The following is a 19392-nucleotide window of genomic DNA, read 5'->3' as shown; positions in this document are numbered from 1 at the left end:
CACCGGCATGTGAAAGACCGCATTGTCCATGCACTAAAACAGTCGGTGAGTGGAAAGGTGCACCTCACAACAGATGCATGGACCAGTAGGCATGGCCAGGGCCGTTACATGTCCATCACTGCGCACTGGGTTAATGTGGTGGATGCAGGCTCCACTGGCGACAGCGGCGGTGTAACAGTCCTGCCTAGCCCATGGTATAGGAAACAGTTGGCTGTAAGCTTTCGATCCTCCTCCTCCTCTATCAGCGAAAGCTCGTCCACAGAGCACAGTCGCACGAGTACTCCATCCGCAGCTGGCATTGTTGCACACGAGGTGTCCCACTATTGAACAGCTAGTGGTAAGCATCAGCAGGCTGTGTTAAAGATGATGTCTTTGGGCGACAACAGACACACCGCGGAGGTACTGGCCGACTACTTACAGCGACAAACTGAGTCTTGGCTGGGCAGTCTACATCTTGAGGCAGGCAAGGTAGTCAGTGATAACGGCTGTAATTTTGTGGCAGCCATAGCCCGTGCAAATCTCACACACATACCTTGCCTGGCTCACACTTTGAACCTGGTGGTGCAGTGCTTCCTTAATAATTATCCGGAGTTAACATTTCTGCTCCATAAGGTGTGAAGACTGTGCTCGCACATCCGTCGCTCAAACGTCCACTCCACTCGTATGCAGAAGCTGCAGCGATTGCTCCACCTCCCCAAGCACCGCCTAACCATAGACGTTGCAACAAGGTGGAACTCCACCCTGCACATGGTTGAGAGGCTGTGCGAACAGAGGCAGGCTGTAATGCATTTGTGGGAGGATACACGGGAAGGCAGTTTGAGCGAAGACATGGAATTTTCGGGTGTGCAGTGGTCAAAGCTGAAAGAACTCTGTAAAGTCCTTCAGTGTTTTGAGGAATGCACACGGATGGTAAGCGCAGACGATGCCATCATAAGCATGAGCATCCCACTTATGCGTCTGCTCACGCAAAGTTTGACGCACATTAAGGATAAGGCGTCTGCAGCGAAGGAGGAGGAGGGAAGCCTTAATGACAGTCAGCCATTGTCTGGTCAGGGAACTGTCCTGGACGAGGTGGAGGAAGAAGAGGAAGAGGAGGAGGAGGATGAAGGGGATGATTATTTTGGGCAGGAGGATGCTTCTCAGGGGGCAAGAGAAAATGTTGGAGTTCCAAGGTCAGGTACAGTGTTTGTGCGTGACTGTAGGGATGTGGATTTGCCAGAAAGTGCTCCTCCACCCACCACTGGCAGTGCATCATTGACAACTGGAACATTGGCCCACATGTGCGATTATGCCTTGCGGATCCTAAAAAGGGACCTCCGCATTGCCAAAGGCAAATTACACAACATCATGCCACAGGTGAACCTAAAGATAATATTGGCTAACAAACAAGCAACTCTGCTGGGAAAGCCTCAAACAAACGGTTTACCACACAGCAGCGGTGCTGGTTCTCCCACGAGCCATAGTGGGCACAATGGAAGAGGTGTTCATGGTGCACACAGCCGAAGTGGCATTGGAGACAGGGGTTTAGTGACCATGTGGTGGAATGATTTCTCAAGTACCGCTCACACGACTGCTAATACTGCATCGATTAAAAGTGACAGGAGACAGCAGTTGTCAACTATGGTTACAATACTTCTGCTCCCATATCGATGTTCTCCCTCACAGGTCATTCCCCTTTGACTATTGGGCCTCTAAACTGGATGCCTGGCCTGAATTGTCACAATATGCCTTACAGAAGCTCGCTTGCCCTGCTGCTTGTGTGTTATCTGAAAGAGTCTTCAGTGCTGCTGGATCAATCCTGACAGAAAAAAAGACCCGTCTGTCTACCCAAAATGTTGATGATCTAACCTTCATTAAAATGAACCATGCATGGGTTTCAATGGATTTTTTCTCACCTTCCTCTGATGACACATAGGTTGCCAGAAAACTGCCTCGCTTTTGTTCTCCTCTTTCTCGCACTTGCCCAATTCCACCCTTTGCAGCAGCTGAATGTCCAGTCAACACATCAACATATGCCATTTTTTAAACCTCCCTAAGTGGGCTGCCCATCCCCCCCCCAATGGCTGGGGTCAACACCTGGCGCACCCGGGCAAGTGCCATTGCTCTGAACAGGTGGATGGGCCACAGATGGCTGACGGCACTGGCACAGGGCCCCTCATAGTACAATACAGTGTCTCTGACGGTGGGGGGGCCCACTCGCCATCAGGCACACCAGCGTACTATGAGGGGCCCTGTGCCAGTACCGTCGACCACGATTATGCCCCCCCTGCTTGGTCATGGCCACAGCACTTGCAAGTTGCAATACTTACCTCTCCCTGCTCCCCCGCTGTGTAGTCTGGGCAGCTAAATCCTTCACAGGGACGGCCACTAGAAATTTGGGGTATTGATCGATGATGGTTAAGATGTATCTATGCCCTGTCCTGCTGGTCTCAACCTTCAGATGATCAATGGCTACCATTTGTAATAGACGTCAACTTACAAGCGGATGCAGTGGTGCTTTATGATCACCTTTCACAGTTGTGATAGTCACAGACATGTGACATTCCTGCCACCATTTTTCAATGTCTCCTCTCATGCCAATCCAATATAATCACCTACGGTCTGTGGCTTCTGTCTTTTGCACTCCAAAATGACCAGACACATCATGATAGGCAGTGAGGACCATGTCTACATCTCTCCCAGTGATCACAATTTGATGGAGACGAGTAACGGTGATGTGATCCACGCTACTGTGATAAAGCAATTCTTTCTTCAGCAAAGAACCGTTTTCACGGTCTCCACAGACACAGTAATTGAGGGTCTGCATCGCCTCTGCAACACCTACCAGGAGGTTTACCCGCGATGAGTAATTCCCAAATTTCTGCTAACACTCGACTTTCCGTCTGTACTTGTATCCATTTAGTTTCCAGTAGCGGAGAGTCTGGACTGGCTTACTGAGATTGAAATATATACGAAGATTTAAAAGTACCACAACACTGTATACTGTTGTACGCTTCGACTACCTTTCCCTTTTTCTACTTGTTAAATTCTGGTGTAATACATACTGAGCCTGTGAGTGTCTGTGTCTGACGCCGGAATTATAGACGGAAATTTACAATTACCCCTAGACTGGATACACCTGGTATGTGCTGATACAGTACCTTTGTTCAAAATTTTTATTACGGTATCATCCATAGTGAGTGACCGTGTGTGGTTTACGCCTTCTATAAATACGGTGAATTGGAGATACCAATTTTTACCCTATACTCGATACAGCTTGTATCTTGTTATACAGTACCTTTTGTTCGACATTTAGTATTACGGTCAAATCCATACTGAGTAAGCGTCTGAGACTGACTATGGGACTATGTATATGGAGATTTCAATTGTACCCTATAATATATATACTTGCTATCTTGTTATCCAGTACCTTTTTTACAACCTTTTTTATTATGGTCAAACCCAGACTGAGTGAGCGTCTGAGAGTGACTCTGGAAATATATACCGAGATTTCAAATTTGGCCAACACTGTATACAGCTGTACGCTTGTGTTACATTACCCATTTACAGCTTTTCATATTCTTGTGTAATCCATACTGGGCCTGAGAGCGTTTGTGTGTGCCTCCTGCAATGTATACGGAGATTCAGAATGTTTACACTATACTATATATACCTTGTATCTGGTGATACTGTACCCTTTTTCACCTTTTTATTTTATTGGGTAATCCATACTGAGCCTGTGAGGGTCTGTGTATGACTCATGAAATATATACAGAGATTTACTGTTATCCCTAGACTGTATAGAGCTGTACACTTCTGATACAGTACCATATATCTGCTAGTATTTTGGGTCAATTTTCTAAAACATGAGGAAGTATGGTGGAAGAGGACGTGGGCATGGGGAGCCACCTAGTACTGATGGTGGTGGTGGTGCATCTGCTGGTAGTGCCAAAAACACAATAGCAGCTAAGGCAGGAGGTGTTGAGCCTGCATCATGGTGTAGCTCTGGAAGGCCTGTAAGGCTCCGTTTTCTGGGAGTATGTAGACTGCTTTTAAAGCCAGAGCATCAGGAACTGTTTTTGGCTTACATTGCTGAAACAGCCTCCAGCTCTATCGCCTCTTCTTCTAAAGTTTAAAAAAAATGCAAGCACTGAGTCGTAAGTGCAGGCTTCTGGTCAGGAGCAACCACTTTCCTTGTGTCCTTCACCCACACCAAAAGTGAAGGATGCGGCAGCACACACTTCAGATTACTCCATGGAGCTCTTTTCACATACCATGCCTGGGTTAATTAAAAATGGGGCCCATCATATACTGGAGCATTCAAAATAGGGGACATCATACACTGGAGCATCATCCATGAGGCCCATCATATACTGGAGCATTCTAAATGGGGCAGATCAGACACTGGAGCAGCATCTATGGGGCACATGATACACTGGAGCATTAGAAATGGGGCCCATTATATATATGGAGCATTATTAGGGCCCATAAGACACTGGAGCATCATCCATGAGGCCCATCATATACTGGAGCTTTCCAAATGGGGGACATCAGACACTGGAGCAGCATTTACGGGGCCCATTATACACTGGAGCATTAGAAATGGAGCCATTATATATGGAGCATTATGTGGGCCCATAACACACTGGAGCATTGTCCATGGGGACCATCATATACTGTAGCATTATGTGGAGCTCATCATATACTGTATGGAACATTATATGTGGCCAATTATTCTGTATGGAGAAATATATGGGGCTCATTATTCTGTATGGCGCACAATGTGGTGGCCATAATACTGTATGGAGTTATATACTGTCCTTTTTTTGAGCTATTGTACAATTTAGAATAGATCAGTCATGTCATGTAAGCAGTGAAGTATTTGTCATTGTACTATACCTATATTTCTGTGCTGTATCGGAACATCATGAGTTGTGGTATGTGTTAAAGGGGCGCACTGACACTCTTTGGCCCAGAGCACACGAAAACCTGGAGCCAACCCTACCCACCCACAACTTTAGCCAAATAACCCCCTGTTTTCAATGTGTAACTATTATTATGAAGTAAATTAAAGTTGAAAAGCTTCAGTAATAAGTATTGATGTCGTTGGCATTGAAATGGGCACTGTAGGTGTGTTTACTGTCCTCCACTCCCTGCCGACTTTGCTTCCCCCATTGACTTGCATTGGGTTTCGTGTTTCAGTCGGCCTCCGACTTTTCCCTATAGTCGGCCGATTTCGTTCGACCTGACTTTTGAGATATATAAAGTTGTGGGGGGGGGGGTATGGCTGGCTCCAGATTTTCATGGGCCCTGGGCCAAAGAGTGTCACTGGGCTCCTTTAACACATGCCACAATTCATGATCCTCTGATACGGCAGAGAAATAGCGGTATAGTACAATGAAAAATACTTCACTTCTTACATCACATGACTGATATCCATTTTAAATTCTGCAATAGCTCCAAAAACGGACAGTATTTTACTCCATACAGTATTATGGCCACCGCATAGTGCACAATACAGAGTAATGAGGCAAATATATTTCTCCATACAGAATCATTGGTCCCATATAATGTTCGATACAGTATATGATGAGCTTCACATAATGCTACAGTATATGTTGGTCCCCACTGTCTTATGGGCCCAAATAATGCTCCATATATAATGGGCCCCATTTCTAATGCTCCAGTGTATAATGGGCCCTGTAAATGCTGCTCCAGTGTCTGATGTCCACCTTTGGAATGCTCCAGTGTATGGTGGGCCCCATATAGCATTCTCCAGAGTGTAGTGCTCCCCAAAAATTGCTCCCAACCTTTAAAACAATTAAATAAGTCTCCTTGCTAGGGAATACCTGTACTCTGGACTGCTCGTCGTCCCCATCTTCCATCTCTCTGCACTTGGACTGTTTAGGCAGAGGGCGTACAGACGTGATGTCATCGCGATTTCTGACAAGAATGTCACTGTCAGGAAACGCGGAAGACATCACGGCGGTGGAGCAGGGAGAGGTAAGTATTTCAACTTTGCAAGTGCTGAGATCTTGAGCAAGCGGGGGGCCCACTCGTTGGTGACGGCACTGGCACAGGGCCCCTCATAGTACGGCGGTGTGTCTGACGGCGGGTGGGCCCTCCTCCTCCCACTGGCAGAGACACTTTTGCGTACTATGAGGGGCCCTGTGCCAGTGCCGTCGCCCATGAGTATGCCCCCCCACCTGCTCAATGGACCTGCACTTTCATCTGCACCTTCCTCTTTGTCACCGTGTAAGGTGGTATAGTATGCGGAAGGGGAACCTGAGTTTGATCTGGGTCAGATTCTGGCTGTGTAGAGTGCGAAGGGAATGTAGTGGTCTGGGTCAATGTACCAGCAGAATCGCCTAGCAGTGGCTGGGCATCAGTGCACTTGTGGCGCCCCCAGGAGTACGGTCGCCACAGTGGCATTACCTTCCTCCTAGGGAGTGTGATGTCATGCTTGGGAGCAACAACACAGTTCCCATTCCAGGCCAGCAGGGAGAGCTCTGAACCTGACTGCTGAGGAGCTGCTCTCTGTGGTCGGGAGGAGGGAAGTTAGGGCAGTCTTTAAAGGGAAGGGGAAGTGTGTGGACGTGAGAAGGGGAGCTGGAGGATGAGCAGAGTTAAGGCTCACTCCTAGCTGGAGCGCATGGTCCGGATTCGGGTCTCCAAGTTTGTAGGGACACTGACGGTCCTGCAGCAGAAACCGAAGGAAGTAGCAGCTGTAAATGCTCTGTTCCCAACTAAGGCTCAGAGGCCCCAGCAGCGACATGTGTGAGCCAGAAGGAAAAGGCTACAGCTGCCTGCCATACAAGGTTCCAAAAGAGAGTCAACAGGGAGAAGTTCAGTGAACTCAGTACTGCGAGTACCTCAGATAAGCGCTAGAACGGAGGCCACACTACCTATCTGCAGAGATAGAATTCCTAATTTGCTTCCAGGCTGACCAACTCCTTCTCCATCTGTACTCTGGGTCCTGGACGGCACTTACCAAGTACAGGTAAAGGAACTGCACGACTGTGTTGGTCATCTTTCTCCTGCATCTGGCGCACGGCTCTGCTACATCCTGCACTGCACACCATCTGCCAACTCTTTCATCTGCCCTGCGACTACGGCCCTACCTGTGCTGGGCTTCTACATCTTAGCTGCACCACAACATCTGTCCCGGAGAAGCGACACTGCAGCGCTGGTCAATCTGATCAGAAACCACAGGTGGCGTCACGTATCATTCACCTATAAACGTTATTCACCCCTTTGCATGGACGCCCAGGGCCACGGACCGGGTCACCACCACCGTGACACATCCCTCTGAGAGACCGTGCCGGTACCGATTAACCCCACTGCCCTGGCTGGCGACCCACACTCCATGTCAGATTCATCTTGGACTGGGGAATTCACGATTTGACTTGATAACCCAGGCATGGTATGTGAGAAAGAGCTACATGGACTAATGTGAAGTGTGGCCTGCTGCATCATTCACTTTTGGTGAGGGTGAAGGACACAAGGAAAGGGGTTCTTCCTGACCAGGAGCCAGCACTTGATGACTCAGTGCTTGCATTTTTTTGAAACTTTAGAAGAGGAGGGCATATTAGCTGGAGTCTGTTTCGGCAATTTAAGCCAAAACTTGTTCCTGAAGCTCCGGCTTTAAAAGTGGTTTACCTACTCCCAGGAAAGAGAGCCTTCAAGGCCTTGTGGAGCCAGACGATGATGCAGGCTCAACACCTCCTGCCTTAGGTGCTATTGAGCTTTTGCCACTACCAGCAGATTCCCCACCACCACCACCATCAGTAACAGCTGGCAACCCCCGCCCACGTTCATGGCCTCTTCCACCATACTTCCTCATTTTTGGGAAAATGTACCCAAAATACCACCAGCTATAAGGTACTGTAAAACAAGGTACAAGGTGTATATAGTATTGGGGAGAATTTGAATCTCCTGAATCTCCCTAGAGATTTTAGGAGGCTGAACTATTATCTCAGGCCTACTATAGATTACACCTCAAATTAACAGGCTGAAATTGGCTGGTGTATGACAAAGTACAAGGTGTACATTGTATTGGGGAGAATTTGAATCTCGCTAGAGATTTTAGGAGGCTGACAATGATGCTCTCAGTCCAAGTATGGCAGCAGGCAGCCTAATAAGCAGGACTGCTGCACACAAAAGTGTGGAAAAATGAATGCTTGGTAACTGTGCAGAAAAGAGGAAGAAAAGTATTTTTGCTTTTAAAAAAGCAGCTTGCACAGCAGTGTGCAAACAGCAATGCAGCTATCAGGGAGCCTTATAAGGCAGCCTATTAACCAACAGAGCTGATGCACAAAAAAAATAGCCTCCCCTGTCACTGCACACAAACTGTTGTGTTGTACAGTGAAAATCGCTAACAGCAGAAGCAGTTTTTTTGTTCTTCTTCCCTGCCTAACGCTCTCCCTTCTTCAGAATCAGCAGCAGCAACCTCTCCCTCCCTGTGCTAAGATCAGCAGAAGTAAGATGGCGGTCGGCGTGCACATCCTTTTATAGCCCCTGTGACGCCACACAAAGCAAGCCAATCACTTGCATGCCCTTCTCAAAGATGGTGGTGACCGCTGCCCATGTCATCGCGTTGCCCACAGTGTGCGTCCTCCATCATTGGCTGAAAAAGGGCGCTGGAAGCATCATTTGAAACGTGACTTTGGCGCTCTGGTTGCCGACCTCACGCTATGGTTGGGTTTTGTTTCATGAAACCAGACTTTAGCGAAAGTCGGCGACTTATGAATTTGACCGACCCGTTTCGCTCAACTCTAGACTCGACCCTAAAAAAGGCAAAGTCGCTCATCTCTAGTGGAGTATAGACATGATGGTAATTTGGGGGGGAGGGAGAAAGCTGACAGTTTCCCTGTAAATCTGCAGATTTCTAGGAGGCATATCTGGGGATAGGCACAGAGCAGAATTAAAAGAAAAGATGCCCCAAAATTAATTTTATAGGGAATGCAAGTATTTATTATAGAAGACACGTCAGAAGTGATAACAGATCTTCCTTAAAGACTACCTGTCACTTGCCATAAATGTAAAAAAAAATTCACTTGGTGCAGATGGCACTGTTCTCCTGAATCCTGCATTGTTTTTCTTCTGTACTAGTGCCTCTCAGTTCCTGAGATATAGCCCACTTTTCCTTATGTGTAAATCTGGTCGTGTGAGCAAAGGGGCGGGATCATGAACTATTCTCTGTGGGCGTATTTATGAGGACCATGCCCCCTTGGCTAACAAGGCTAGATTTTCTTGCAGGAAGAGACATATCTCAGGAACGATGAGGCGCAGAAACTGAAGAAAAACATACCTGGATTCAGGAGAAGATCGGCATTTACACCAGGTCAAAAATGACATACTAGTGTCAGGTCTACCTAAAGTCAATACTTTTACCAGCCTAACATACTTGTTAGTAGAATTAAAATCAATGCTGCACTGTTGCATTTTTTTATATCTTAACCGCTAATATCTGATGTCATGACAAGGCTCAGTCTTCCTACTTCTTTGCATCACGGGTGGTCCTCTGTGCCCCATAACCAAAACTGTATGTTTCACATATGGACGGCATGGTCACCAATTTAAGGCGCCATTGATAGAAGGGGTAAATTGGTATTAAAACCCGCAACAGAGTAGGTTTGAGTGCAAAAGTGTGCAACGTGGTGGGGCATTAATTTGCTTTTGCATTACAGAAAGACAGCTTTTCAGACAGCATACTTTCATACATTTGTATGGCTTTATTATAGCTTTTTTTTTCTAACATGAATATGTAATATTCATAAGTTACAGCTATATTGCACATGATTTTTTTGTCATCTGATCAGTCCCCTAACATGAATATGTAAATTGTTTACATCGCACATTTATCTAATGTCACGGATTCTTATTGCTTTGATTTATATAGTTATGGTAATAGATATAGAAAATGCAAACGGACAAATAGTATTATAAATATAGGTTCTGAACCAGTTTCTAAAGCCCTTTAAATTCTTCCAGTTGATGATGAAATACTTCTATATCATTCCTAAATCCCTAGCTGTAATATTGCTGCTCCAGATATTAAACTTGTAAACTTGCCAACGATATCTGTAATGTATTAGGAAGTGCTCGGCGCCATCTATTGTTCTTTATATTGTGTTTTACAGTATAAAAATGACCAATATAAATGTGCATTTTGATTAAGCTATACAAGTTTCCAAATCTTTCATTGAATTCTGGAAATGGAACATCCTATGCACATCCTACTTTCCTTCACCAACTCGTTGTTCTAAATAACAAATTATGTTTCAATATGGATAATGCTGGGAAATCTACTGTACCGAGAGCGTACGGTATTAATATATGCTAGACTACATGCTGTATGCCACATTGCAGGTTTTAAAGAAAATTTGAGCCCCGTAGACATAAGGGGAAAGTAAAGGTTGTGTGGCTTAAAATATGCCACTGTCAGGAAAAGGGGTTTGTATGACTTTTGGCCGCACATGGCTATCACATGTGCAGGGGGCTTATCTTACTTATCCCACCGCTGCCAACAATGTGATGAAAACAGCAAGCTAGTCTTGCCCTAACAATTTACCACAGGGGGGCTTATTTTCGTTATCCCACCGCGGCCACACTGTATCACAAGCTGCCAGGATTTATGTATATCCCACTTTCAGTTCCACTTCGGAACTCGCAGCTCACCAGTGCCCCCCTTACCCTCAGGTCAGGCAGAGAACTGCACCTATAATTAGTCGCTGGACAGGCTACTTGTTGGGCAATGGCTATTAGGCCCGTTTGCAGTGAGGGAGTTATAAATGCTTTGGCCGCAGCCACACAATCAGCTTATAAAACCCACCCAGTCACTGCCAGCGCTACCCACCTAGTCAGAACACACTTCGCTACCACCAGCTTCAGATTTCTCTTATTAATATTTAAAATTAATAGAGGGGTTCGAAGCCAACCCCAAATTAGTAGCGTAATTAACTTTTAGGCACGTGAATTCATCACAGAGCAAGGAGACAGAACTAATACATTTTATAGTTTATTCCCAAAAGATAGGCAGTGTTTACAGAAGATAAAAAGGTTTACGATATGAGACAATAGCAGTATGTACAATGCAAATACAAATAAAAGGGATTTAAAAAGCAGAGATAAACTTACATATTGCTTAGATCATTTCAGGCAGAACCATGCTGGGGGGAGGAGCAAACATCACCATGCATTTGAGATCTTATTGCCACAGCATCCCAAGCTAGACTGAGGAAGGGGTAGGGGAAAATACCTTATACCTTGGGGCTTGTGACATCACTAAAGGGGCTGACTTGTGACAGTCCGCCCCTTTCTCAAAGTACAGACTTGGGTTCTGAAAACTTATAACCATCATATCTGGGCTTGAGAACTTAGAAGAATATCGGCAGAACCATCATTCATCTTATATTAAAATTAGCTTTTTGTTGACTTCAAACACTGTGTATTCCGCTCTGTTCAGGAGAAATCCATTTCTCTGGTTCCATGGAAGAAAAAAGCAGGACAAAGGCACAGCTGTATGACCTCGGGTTAATGAAGCTGCACACACATCAGGGAATACGGGTGCCACTACCAAGGAAAATAGTCTGTATATCCATAGAGAAGAAAGTGGATAGGCACAATCCGTCCCGTGCAAAAATATTCTTTATTGTGGCATCAAGTTACCAACAGCAAGCAGATAAAACCATGGCGCATGTACAGACGACGATCGTTTCGCACTTACATTGCGCTTCAACAGGTCATATCTAGGATAAAGCTCACAACATATTTAAAAGCAACCATTGCCCTTGTCCCACAATCGTCATCTGTACATGCTCCATGGTTTTATCTGCCTGCTGTTGGTAACTTGATGCCACAATAAAGGATATTTTTTCACGGGACGGATTGTGCCTATCCACTTTCTTCTGTAGCATTTCTCTGGTTCTGTTGGTGCTAGAATTTAGCAAGAACCACTGTGGTGAAGCCCGATTGGAGCACGTCCCAATATGTCTTTTTCATATTTCTATCGTAATCTGGCGGCATTCTATGACCAAGTGATTAGATTCTCATTATTGTCTATGAGAGTAGCTGCACATTTTGGAGACAAAGGGGACCCCCTGCTGTGAGGCAGGAAGCAGATCACACTGGAGTTCCACATTACAATGAGTGTGCAGAGGCTGGGGGGAGGGGGTTACATCTGCAGCATGTGTGAGAGTGCTACAAGCTGCTGGCAGGCTAACAAGAGGGGAAAGGAGGGGGGTCAAACCCACACCACTGACATAGCAGTGTTCAGTATGTGAATAGAAGATTCTGCAATATGATAATCAGGGGAATCTTACATCATATTTTACATTATCGCTACAGCCACCTATTGGTGAAAAGTAAAGCAAGAAGTGATATAAAGTCAGACTAATGTGTCTAAAGATGAGCCAATTTTATCACATCATATGAGCCACATGGCCCATCTAGACCAATTCTAAGTTTACAGAAATTGTCCACTACTTTAACATTGATGTGCTATCCTTAGGATAGGTCATCAATGTCTGATCGGTGGGGGTGCGACACCTTGCACCCTCCGCCGATCACTGCTCTTGGTATCTGTGGCAGCCGGTACTGCTCAGTTTGAGAGATGCACAGCTCCATCAACTGTATAGCGGCTGTGGCTATGTATTGCGCATCCTTCCCCTATTCAAATCAATAGGAGGCGAATGTGCAGTACCTGGTAGCGGCCACTATTCCATGGACAGAACTGTGCTGTACAGCTCTGTAACTGAGGAATTCTGGCTGCTACATAGGCAGGTAACAGCTGATCAGAAGGGGTGCTGGGTATTGCACCCTCACCGATCAGACATTGATGACTTATCCTAAGGATAGGCCATCAATGTTAAAGTAAAAGACAACCTCTTTTAGATAGTATTTGCAGATCTTTAACAAGATGTTTGATCTATGACCACCCAAGAACAGAGGTTTGGGGACCATCTGACAGACCTCATATGTCTTATACTCTGCTCATGCTTTGTTTGTTACCCATTTCTGCCATAGTTTCCCAAAAAGCTGTTGCCATACAGCGTATGTGACAACAGATGTTTAGCAAAAGTTTAGGTCATGTAGCGAAAGAGCGAGAAAGGTCGTAATGGGAAAGACCAGTGAAGAGGGTTGTGCACCGCAGGCACAGGGATAGCAGACATTGACTAGGCTGCTGAAGCATAAGGTAGAAGTTCCTTCACTGTGTCCTTGAGTAGGAGAGATGAAGAAATGCCCACTATGTGAACCAAGCTGATCACAACAGTCCTGAAGAATGTTATATTAGTCATTACTCTCTGACTAGTGAATGAAGCCAAAGGTTGGCAGCAGCATAGAGCTTACCCAAGAGAGAAGCCAAGCCAGATTCTGGTAGAAAACCAAAACCAGGATAGGGCCGTCATGAGGCCAAGTGAGAAGGTTGGTTGGTGGGCGGCTTTCAAGGCTGCCTTGAAGAAACCAAAAGTGGCCTGTCTGACAGAGAGAAAAAATGACTGCTGAGAAAAACTGTGTGAGAAAATAAGGGCTCATGAAGACCACTGTGAAGGGTGTAACAAATAGGAAGGTGGCAGAGTGCAAGCGGTGGTGCAAGACCGGATGCATATTTCACTGTCCACTGGTGGAAGTCATTTTTGATTCCTATTCATGTTTTGTAACGCTTCAAGGTTTATTGCCTCCATATTGGACAAATGAATATTAAATTCAAGCAGTGTCTGATCTGGTGTCTTGTCGGAAAGCTTGTTTGCTCTCTACCATGGGGAGATTGCCATAGACTCCATCTCCTTGCAAAGTAAAACATTTAACTAAGACGAGTAAGACTTTGGCCTAAGTGATGAACTTTAGAGATACTTTTCAAGCTCTGTCAGAATCTATTTCTATCTCTTCCCCTCTGTAGGTTTAATTTCATTTGATAGAACCCTATTCACTGACAGCCGATTAGCATAACCTCCTATGGATATAATGAGAGGCCCTGATTCCTAACAATCTGTAATAGGTGCGGTTTATGTACAGGTGCGTGGGTTGGTGAGATGCAAACCTCTTCTTCAGTTACATGCAATATTTAGGCCACATTTCTACAAGGAGCATTTCTTGAATTTTTTATGTTGCAGATTTTCTATACCTATTCGGTAAATTAGGTTACTTGCATTTTTTTCATTGCGTTATCACATTTTTGACTCTATTTTTTGTTTCTTGTTGGTATGTCATCAATACAATTTTATGGAGAAAATCTGCACATAAGCTCAGCGTACACTCAGAAGACCAATATGTTGTGGATTTCAAAAAAGGAACTGCAGGTCCGTTTACGCAGTGTAAAAAAATAAGAAAGCACAGGGGGCATCAGATTTCTATATTTCCCAGCGACTATGCATGCTAGAACTGTGCCCCCTAGAATAATACTGTGCCCCCTGAATATATAACAGAATGGTTTTTAACAGGGAGAAATGCAAAGTACTACATCTGGGCAATAAAAATGAAAAAAGCATATACAGAATGGGAGGAATAGGGCTAAGTGACAGCACATGTGAAAATGACTTGGGTATACTAATAGATCACAGACTGAATATGAGTCAACAGTGTGATGCAGCAGCAAAAAAGGCAAATGCAATTCTAGGATGTATTAACAGAAGCATACAGTCTAGATCACGTGAAGTCATTATTTCCCTCTACTCCTCTTTGGTCAGACCTCATCTGGAATATTGTGTCCAGTTTTGGGCACCACATTTTAAAAAAGACATCAACAAACTGGAGCAAGTTCAGAAAAGAGCGACCAGAATGGTGACCGGTCTGCAAACCCTGTCTTATGAGAAAAGGTTGCAGGATTTGGGAATGTTTAGTTTGCAAAAGAGAAGACTGAGAGGAGACTTAATAGCTGTCTACAAATATCTAAAGGGCTGTCACATTGTAGAAGGATCAACTTTATTCTCATTTGCACAAGGAAAGACTAGAAGCAATGGGATGAAACTGAATGGGAGGAGACACAGATTAGATATTAGAAAAAACTTTTTGACAGTTAGAGTGATCAATGAGTGGAACAGGCTGCCACGAGAAGTGGTGAGTTCTCCTTCAATGGAAGTCTTCAAACAGAGGCTGGACAGACATCTTTCTGGGATGATTTAGCGAATCCTGCTTTGAGCAAGGGGTTGGACCAGATGGCCCAGGAGGTCCCTTCCAACTCTACGATTCTATGATTCTATGATTCTATAATACTCTGTTCCCCCTGAATATAGAATGCTCTGTGCCTCCTGAATATACAATACTCTGTGCCTCCTGAATATAATATAACGTTCATCATATTGGAGCCATATTTGAACACTATTCATGCCGAATGTGTGTTCCGATCATATTCGGTAATTTCAGCTCCCATTGACTCTAATGACGTTTGGTTGTGTTTGACGAATATTGCAAAAACAATATTCGATGCCGATCGTATTCGGAACCAAATCCGACAAAAATTTGCTCATCTCTAGAAGTAAGGCTTTCATAGAAAAAAAAAAAAAAGTGTAATTGTGCCCCTAAAATGTTAAACAAAATTATACACTGTGCCCCCTAAGTATAAAAAAAAATATAAAAAATACACTGTGGCCAATGAATAATTAAAAAAAAGTGCAGAAAATTAAAAATATACTGTGAATATTAAAAGCAATAAACTAAGCACCATTAATTTAAAAAAAACAAACAAATAGCTTGTGCTGTGTACAGAAGAGGTAATGTCGCAACCAAGAAACCGCTCTTGGCTTCCTGCCGCACCGCTGCATTACTCAGTTGCCTTCGTTCATCGAAGACAATCGACTACGGTATCGGCATTGCAAGAAGCCATGATTGCTTTCCTGACGGCGTCTTTTTTTCTTTCGTCGTCCTTCCGGCCGCCAATTTTTGACAGGGTGTTGCCGCACCCCAGGAAGGTTTCAGCGACACAATGGATCACTGCGATATTGGATATGCTCTCAGTGTAGTTGTGCTCTGTGACACTAGTTCCTGGGTACCTCCACGAATAAATGGCCATTAATACAGCAAAGGAGGCGCTTCTCCATGACCGCCGTCTTGTGTCTCTGAGGAAGTGGCTGCAGCAGTGATCATTTCTTCTTCGTGCGCTTTATGCTCTCCTCTCATTAATACCTTGTTTCGGACAATTATTGTGACTGGATATTTCAGACAATATTGGTCTTCACTGCAACACATTTGTATACATATTTCTTTTTTACTTGCACTTATTAAGGATAAACGGCGCCCAAGAGGTGTAATTATCTGTAAGAGCAAATTTTCCTCAGACATCAGTAAGGCTGGCTGCAATTTTCTGTTTTACTTGGGCAAAATATGACTGCGGAGAACATCGCTTTCCATATGGCGAAACTATTATGTGGTGTAAAAACAGAAAACAGTAGATGTGTCATAGAAAGTGAATGGGTCGGATAATCTGATAGATGAGAAAAATAAGACCTCTTATTTATCTAATTTTTCAAAACTGTCAAATATAGTCTATAGCAGATCACCTGTGGGTCATAGCAACCAGAGCACAGCAGATCACCTGTGGGTCATAGCAACCAGAGCACCGCAGATCACCTGTGGGTCATAGCAACCAGAGCACAGCAGATCACCTGTGGTTCATAGCAACCAGAGCACAGCAGATCACCTGTGGTTCATAGCAACCAGAGCACCGCAGATCACCTGTGTGTCAGAGCAACCCGAGCACCGCAGATCACCTGTAGTTCATAGCAACCAGAGCACCGCAGATTACCTGTGGTTCATAGCAACCAGAGCACAGCAGATCACCTGTGGTTCATAGCAACCAGAGCACAGCAGATCACCTGTGGGTCATAGCAACCAGAGCACAGCAGATCACCTGTGGGTCATAGCAACCAGAGCACAGCAGATCACCTGTGGGTCATAGCAACCAGAGCACAGCAGATCACCTGTGGGTCATAGCAACCAGAGCACCGCAGATCACCTGTGGTTCATAGCAACCAGAGCACAGCAGATCACCTGTGGGTCATAGCAACCCGAGCACAGCAGATCACCTGTGGTTCATAGCAACCAGAGCACAGCAGATCACCTGTGGGTCATAGCAACCAGAGCACCGCAGATCACCTGTGGTTCATAGCAACCAGAGCACCGCAGATCACCTGTGGTTCATAGCAACCAGAGCACAGCAGATCACCTGTGGGTCATAGCAACCAGAGCACCGCAGATCACCTGTGGTTCATAGCAACCAGAGCACAGCAGATCACCTGTGGGTCATAGCAACCAGAGCACCGCAGATCACCTGTGGTTCATAGCAACCCGAGCACAGCAGATCACCTGTGGTTCATAGCAACCAGAGCACAGCAGATCACCTGTGGGTCATAGCAACCAGAGCACCGCAGATCACCTGTGGTTCATAGCAACCAGAGCACCGCAGATCACCTGTGGTTCATAGCAACCAGAGCACAGCAGATCACCTGTGGTTCATAGCAACCAGAGCACAGCAGATCACCTGTGGGTCATAGCAACCAGAGCACCGCAGATCACCTGTGGTTCATAGCAACCAGAGCACAGCAGATCACCTGTGGGTCATAGCAACCCGAGCACAGCAGATCACCTGTGGTTCATAGCAACCAGAGCACAGCAGATCACCTGTGGGTCATAGCAACCAGAGCACCGCAGATCACCTGTGGTTCATAGCAACCAGAGCACCGCAGATCACCTGTGGTTCATAGCAACCAGAGCACAGCAGATCACCTGTGGTTCATAGCAACCAGAGCACAGCAGATCACCTGTGGTTCATAGCAACCAGAGCACAGCAGATCACCTGTGGGTCATAGCAACCAGAGCACAGCAGATCACCTGTGGTTCATAGCAACCAGAGCACAGCAGATCACCTGTGGGTCATAGCAACCAGAGCACCGCAGATCACCTGTGGTTCATAGCAACCAGAGCACAGCAGATCACCTGTGGGTCATAGCAACCCGAGCACAGCAGATCACCTGTGGTTCATAGCAACCAGAGCACAGCAGATCACCTGTGGGTCATAGCAACCAGAGCACCGCAGATCACCTGTGGTTCATAGCAACCAGAGCACCGCAGATCACCTGTGGTTCATAGCAACCAGAGCACAGCAGATCACCTGTGGTTCATAGCAACCAGAGCACAGCAGATCACCTGTGGTTCATAGCAACCAGAGCACAGCAGATCACCTGTGGGTCATAGCAACCAGAGCACAGCAGATCACCTGTGGTTCATAGCAACCAGAGCACAGCAGATCACCTGTGGGTCATAGCAACCCGAGCACAGCAGATCACCTGTGGTTCATAGCAACCAGAGCACAGCAGATCACCTGTGGGTCATAGCAACCAGAGCACCGCAGATCACCTGTGGTTCATAGCAACCAGAGCACCGCAGATCACCTGTGGTTCATAGCAACCAGAGCACAGCAGATCACCTGTGGTTCATAGCAACCAGAGCATAGCAGATCACCTGTGGTTCACAGCTACCAATCAGAGATCAGCAGACCAACTGTGGCTCATAGCAACCAGAGAACAACAGACCATGTGTAGTACATAGTAACCAGAGAGCAGCAGATTAAAGTATGGTTCATAGCAAACAGAGCACAACACAGCGACTGTAGTCCGTAACAACTCAAGAATAGTGGATCAACTGTGGTTCCTAGCAACCAATCATAGCACAACAGACCATTTGTGGTTCATAGCATCGAATCAGAGCACAGCAGACTGACTCTAGTCCATAACAACCAGAAAACAGAACAACTGTGGCTCACCAATCAGAACAGAGCAGACTGACTGAGGTTCATAGCAACCATTGAACAACAATTGGACTGTGGGGTCCATGGTAAGCAGAGAACACAAAATAGACAGTGGTGTTCATAACAAACAGAGCACAACAGACCAACTGTAGTCTATACCAACCAATCAGTGCACAACAAACTAACTCTCGTTCATAACAACCAATCAAAGCAAAGCAGACTGACTACGGTTCATAGCAATCGCATCAAGAGCACAGGAAACCATCTGTAGTCCATAACAACCAATCAGAGAGCAAGAAACCGACTGTGGTCAGTAGCAACCTATAGGAGCCCTACTTTGATTTATTGATCTGCCCTATAGAACACCGCTGAGCCACTGTCCATTATAACATTTGCAGTTTCCATTCATGGTTTTTGCACATTGGTTTACTTCTGGGGCAAAATGCACTTTGAGGAAAACTAGGGCTTGTTGTAATTTTATGCTATCACATTATACTCTGTATTTGCCTATCCTTCAGCTGTGTTGTGGGAAAAGTATTTTTTTTTAAAGAAAACTAAATGTAGAAAGTCCAAAACTTTTGCAACTTTCTTCAACTGAACAGCAGCAGTGCAACATTTCTGAAAAAGTGCATGGGGCTAAGAGGAAGGGGGCAGGGCACGAATATAATTTA

General features: G+C 45.4%; 1 protein-coding gene across 15 annotated transcripts in view; it reads left to right on the top strand.

Annotated features, from left to right (window-relative positions):
* NRXN2 (neurexin 2) overlaps positions 1–19392 on the top strand; it is a 900728-nt gene that overhangs the window by 867819 nt on the left and 13517 nt on the right. The window lies entirely within an intron of this gene.

The sequence above is a fragment of the Dendrobates tinctorius genome, unplaced genomic scaffold (assembly GCF_039654945.1).
Source record: "Dendrobates tinctorius isolate UK_male_01 unplaced genomic scaffold, ASM3965494v1 ptg000059l, whole genome shotgun sequence".
Taxonomy (NCBI): Eukaryota; Metazoa; Chordata; class Amphibia; order Anura; family Dendrobatidae; genus Dendrobates; species Dendrobates tinctorius.
This window is presented reverse-complemented; position numbering and strand designations above follow the sequence as displayed.